The 5,561-nt window shown below is 40.5% G+C and overlaps 1 pseudogene; it reads right to left on the reverse strand.

The window, feature by feature from the left end:
• Positions 1-2,699: 2,699 nt before the first annotated feature.
• LOC101686595 lies at positions 2,700-3,935 on the reverse strand (annotated as a pseudogene).
• Positions 3,936-5,561: the final 1,626 nt, after the last annotated feature.

Here is a 5,561-nt window from a genome sequence, read left to right on the forward strand (position 1 = left end):
GGTTTGCTTGATTGGGCAACCTGGGCCCAAAGTCAGATGGCTTGACAGTTTGGTACAACATAGTAGCCAAAAATAGAGGGATGGGGAATGACGAGCACTAATTTTTTTAAAAATTTTTAATAAACATATAATGTATTATTAGCCCGGGGGTACAGGTCTGTGAATTGCCAGGTGTACACACTTCACAGCACTCACCATATCACATACCCTTCCCAATGTCCATAACCCCACCACCATCTCCCTCCCCGCTCCCCCTGACAACCCTCAGTTTGTTTTGTGACAGTAACAGTCTTTTATGGTTTGTCTCCTTGATCCCATCTTGTTTCATTTATTCTTTTCCTACTCCCTAAACCCCCCATATTGCATCTCCACTTCCTCATATCAGGCAGATCATATGATAGTTGTCTTTCTCCGATTGACTTATTTCGCTAAGCATGATACCCTTTAGTTCCATCCACGTCATTGCAAATGGCAAGATTTCATTTCTTTTGATGGCTGCATAGTATTCCATTGTATATATATAACACAGCTTCTTTATCCATTCATCTGTTGATGGACATCTAGGTTCTTTCCATAGTTTGGCTATTGTGGACATTGTGATCAGCACTAATTCTTGAATGAGGAAGCCAACGGAAGCAGAACACTTCAATTCTGCTTCTAATTTTTCTGTCCAGGCTCTTTCTTTTGAATCAAGTTCTGCCCAAATGGAAAGATCTGAACTTTTCTGAAAGCTGTTTCTGTGTGTGTATGGGTGTGTGTGTTTAATCGTTTTGTCTTTGTCTTAACAAACCTCTAAGTAATCTCCACATCCTCTCCGTAAGTGGTGCCTCTAACCCCCTACCATACCTTAGAACACTCAGTCACCTGGGTGCCTGTGTGGCTCAGTATATTAAGCATCTACTTTTGGCTTATGTCATGATCCTGGGGTCCCTGGATAGAGTTCTGCATCAGGCTCCCTGCTGAGCAGGGATTCTGCTTCTCTCTCTCCCTTTAGCCCTCTCTCTACTCCTGTTCACATGCTCTCTTTCTTACTCTCTCTCAATTAAATAAAAAAATCTTAAAAAAAGAAAAAGAATACTCATTTCCCTGATTGTTTGCCATTCTTTCCTGAAATTAAATATAATCTCTTCTAGGGCTCTGCTTTCCCTTGTAGTTCGAAGTTCTCTACTCCCAGTGTCCAGAATGCTCAATATGCTTAGAGTAGATGCTGATGAACAGGCAAATAAATAATCCCCTCACCTGGACTGAAAGGCTGTTGGTGTGAAAGGCAAGACTCCTGGGGCACATTCCTATGTTTAATCTCTAGAGATAGATTAAACTATTTTTATCTTTGAGAATAAGGAGATGAAAAATGTGTATTTCAGTATTAAACTGATAATGCTTTGTAAGACATTATCCTAAATTCCTGCCTGGTCTCCAGCAGAGAAAGATATTTGATGAGAGCTGAGAGAGTAAAATGCCTAACAACAGCAATGGTGGTCACAAACTTTTCTGTTTTTATCTTCCTATTTCTGGTTTAGAACTATGAAATAATTATATGTAACCTAAAGTGATGCTGTAACCTAATTTAGAAATTTTCTTATAGCCTTGAAATTCTTTATGGCTGAGTTGTGTTTTCTTCATGACTGGCAATTCAGTATCTTCCAACTCGGTCACTTGTCCTCAATGACTCTTATTTTATTAAACTTGGAACTGTACGTAGGGAACAAAGGGAAATTATTAGAAACCCCTCCTTTTTCCTCCTAGGGAGGGGAAAAGTCAGTTTGCCATACCTGCTCATTTGTGTTTGGAACAAGAACTGGACCCCCTGTCCTGAAAGTGTTTTGTTTGCTGAGTGTTGGTTAGAAGAGGTAAATCAAAAGCTGACAGGATTTTTAATTGCTAACAACTCTCTACCAGCTGTTTTGGTGGGACTTAAGACCTGATACTCCCTCAGTACCCTAGATGGAGTATGAGATCCAAATAAGTAGTGCCAAGGTCCTTCAGGGCCAGATGTCTCCAATACCACAGTCCTGGGCCTTGCCCTGCCTGCTTCTGAAAGTGGAAAAATAGCTTCTTTGGGAGACTGAGGCAGATATAGGTCACACCTAGCTCTAGATATTGGGCTGGCTGAGCTCCTAGGCACTGCATTGTGCCAAGCTTCAGGATTCTAATCTTGTTCAAAACCTTGCTCAGAATTGTTTTCAAGAGGTTCAGCTACTCTATCCACTACCAGCCTGTGAATCTCTGAGATTTGCAAGTGAGGACTGAGAAGGCACTGAGAAGTGGACCAGAGAGGGGCTCACCCCTTACCCATATGGAGTGGAATTTTAGTACTACATCTCTTCCTGATTCTGGGCTTAGTAGATATTCCATATTCTTCTAACAACCCCCTGACTCTTCCCCAACAACCATCTGCACCTGCCAAACTAGAAAAAGGAAACAACAAAACTGTCACATCTGTGCTGCAACAGCTCCTTCCTTCCCTTGGGTGGGGGGAGGGGAGGCTTTCATGTTCTACTCCCCCCAAACACTGCTTTGGAGTCTTACATCTGTGAGTTGAAAGGGGGAAGGGTTTGAGTCAGAATATTTACTTCCCCAAACCCACTCTCTCTGAATATTGGAATTGTGGTGGTATTTTCCCCTCAAGATCCTTCTACTTTGACTCTAAAGGCTCCTCTTTCAGATGAGGACATGTTGTTATTGGCAAAGATAAGCATCTAGACAGACTCCTTCAGTGAGTAGATAATGTGGATGAAGGCTGAGAGCAGGGGCTTGGACTAGTACTTTATGCCATGATGGCACACAGGGACTGCATCAGGGAAGCCACTTTGTGGTAACTATATCAAGGCATTGTGGAGAAAATTTGGAATTTGAGATGTCCACTAAGTTAGTCCCTGAAGGCAGACATGTAGACATTGCATGTCCTGGGAGCCAGATGGAGCCCCAGTCCACTTTTCCAGTCATTATCATTGTACATGGGGATGTACTTCATTTGTGTCACCCACACAAACCAGTTGCTCTCTAGGGAACTGACCATGAAGAAAAGGCCAGAAAGCCTTTTAGTCCAAAGAATACCACCTAAATGAGAAGATACTGGTATAGAAAGTCATCATTCAGGTAAGTCCACCCAATTTTTCTGCTGGATAATGAAATAGAAAATATGCCAATGGAAGTAGAGAGGCAACAAGGCGGGAGGCTCAGTTGGGAAGAAGTATTTGTGCTGGTGGTTGTAAAGCATGTACTTTTTCTTCCATGTCCCAAGCTCTTCAGAGAGGATCTCCCCCAAGGCAAAGAAAAATGGCTGCGAAAGGTGCATGCAGTCCCACTGACTGCTAGGGGTTGCCTTTAGGTGACAAATCATAAAATGATGTAGCTAGTGGTTCCATGTAAAGGTGTTGAAGAATGACAGATGCCCAGATTCATTGCTGTAGCCAGCCAGCCTGGGCCTGAGCTGTGATAAATAGTGCATACAGAGGAGAAAAGTCAGGAAGGAGGTCCCAACGTCCCAAGGAGTGAACCAGGCAGCTATGTTCAGCAATAAGATGTGGAGTAGGTGCAGTAAGAGGAAGACATGATTGGCCTTCGTGAGCCCTTCTGCCCCACCATGGTCTGCAGCTGCCAGAACTCATCTGTTAGCTCTTCAGTTTTAGTAGGTTCAGCACTGGATTGCTCCAGAACAGTCCTCCAAACTAGGAGAGAGTTCAGATACTTCTTCACAATGACCTTGTTGATATGTGGAAGGTTACAGAGAGATCTGTGGCATCCTGCCCTGTATTGTGGCTCGTGGTGGGGGTACTCCCCCAGAGTGCCTGGGGCTGAGCATACTGATTTGTACACTCTCTGGTGGATCATGAGCCATCACACCTGGTGTGCTATGCCACCTTGTGCCAGGTAAACTCTCATGGGGTTGGACCTTCAGTTAGGGTTTTGGCAGCCACAGAGTTGGGGGCCATCTGCACCTGGCAATGTTATGCTCTGACAGGGTAGGGGCTGTCAAGCATGCTCTTGGGAACCTGTAGGTTTTTAAATTTTTTTTTTTAAATCAGTAAATATGCTTAATTATACTTGCTGTCTTCCAAAGTGTTTTAAAGTCACTGTCCTTTTTGTTCTCTTGACTGTATATAGCTAGCTAGCTAGTTTTTATTCATTTGCTTGCTTGCCTGTATTTTTCCCGGGAATTTGGGACAATTGTGTATGTTTCCTACCATCTTGAATTACAGTTCAGTTATCTTCTAAGTAAAAGTTCTCCCAAGGTGGTCAGTCTAATGGAAGACCCCTCCAAAACAGGACCCAAATGATACATATGTCCTCTTTCTGAGGGTAAAAAAGAAGAAAATCCCCTCACATTCCTGAGAACTATAGGAATTTACCCTTTTGTTTGAGAGGGGAGAGCACAGAAGGAAATGCCACGAAGAAGTAGTAACCTTAAGCCAGCATGAATTTGGAGGTTAAAATCATGGATTTTATTTATTTACTTATTATTTATTTATTATTATTAAATTTATTATATTTATTATATATTATATTTATATATTATTTATTATTTATTTATTGTCTATACAAATTCTAGTCATTAATTTATTAAATTGCATCGAATCTATGGTGCATATTATTATTATTATTGGATTTAAACATCTGTAAAATCAAAATGCATCCTACTAGCAAAAGCATCTTCTATTCAATGAAACACTGGAATTTACTATTTCCTGCCAGAAGCTAAGGCAAATTCTCTCTGGATTAACACAACTTCATTCTAGTCTCAAAAATTCCCACAAATAATATTTTCATGGAAAATGAGTTGCCCATTATAAAGAATTACTAACTATATGTGTAGCAAAGCAAACTATGTGTGAAAGCCATCAGAAGAAACAAAGCAGGGACAAATTCTTTGCATTGATTAGATTCTTAGAATTAATTATTCAAGAAAAAAACAAACTTTATACAACTATGTTGAAAGAAATAACAGACTATGCTAAGTGAAATAAGTCAATCAGAGAGAGTCAATTATCATATGATTTCGCTCACCTGTGGAGCATAAGGAATAATATGGAGGACATTGGGAGATGGACAGGAGAAGGGAGATGGGGGAAATTAGAGGGGGAGATGAACCATGAGAGACTGTGGACTCCGAAACAAACAGAGTTTTGGAGGGGAGGAGGGTGAAGGATTGGGTGAGCCTGGTGATGGATATTAAGGAGGGCACATATTGCGTGAAGCACTGGGTGTGGTACATAAACAATGAATTTTGGAACACTGAAAAGAAATAAAATAAAAAAAATAAAAACAAAAACAAAAACAAGAGATAGATTTAGAATTTCATGGTATATGCCCAAGGCATCAATAGATAACTGTATCAGTATAAAACATTATTACGGTAGCAATTTCTCTGGTTTTGCTACTGTCTGTTTTCCCTAAACATGGTAACTGTTATTTGCTGCATGTATTGAAATTAAATAAATTTCTTGAACTTTCAAAAAAAAAGAAAAAGAACAGACTAGATTTAAAACATCTTTAGGAAACAGGGAATTATAAGAAAGACCTAACAGATTTTTAAAAGAACCAAATAGATAATCCATAAA

This window comes from Mustela putorius, unplaced genomic scaffold, assembly GCF_011764305.1.
Source record: "Mustela putorius furo isolate JIRA1106 unplaced genomic scaffold, ASM1176430v1.1 tig00003937_pilon_pilon_pilon, whole genome shotgun sequence".
Lineage (NCBI taxonomy): Eukaryota > Metazoa > Chordata > Mammalia > Carnivora > Mustelidae > Mustela > Mustela putorius.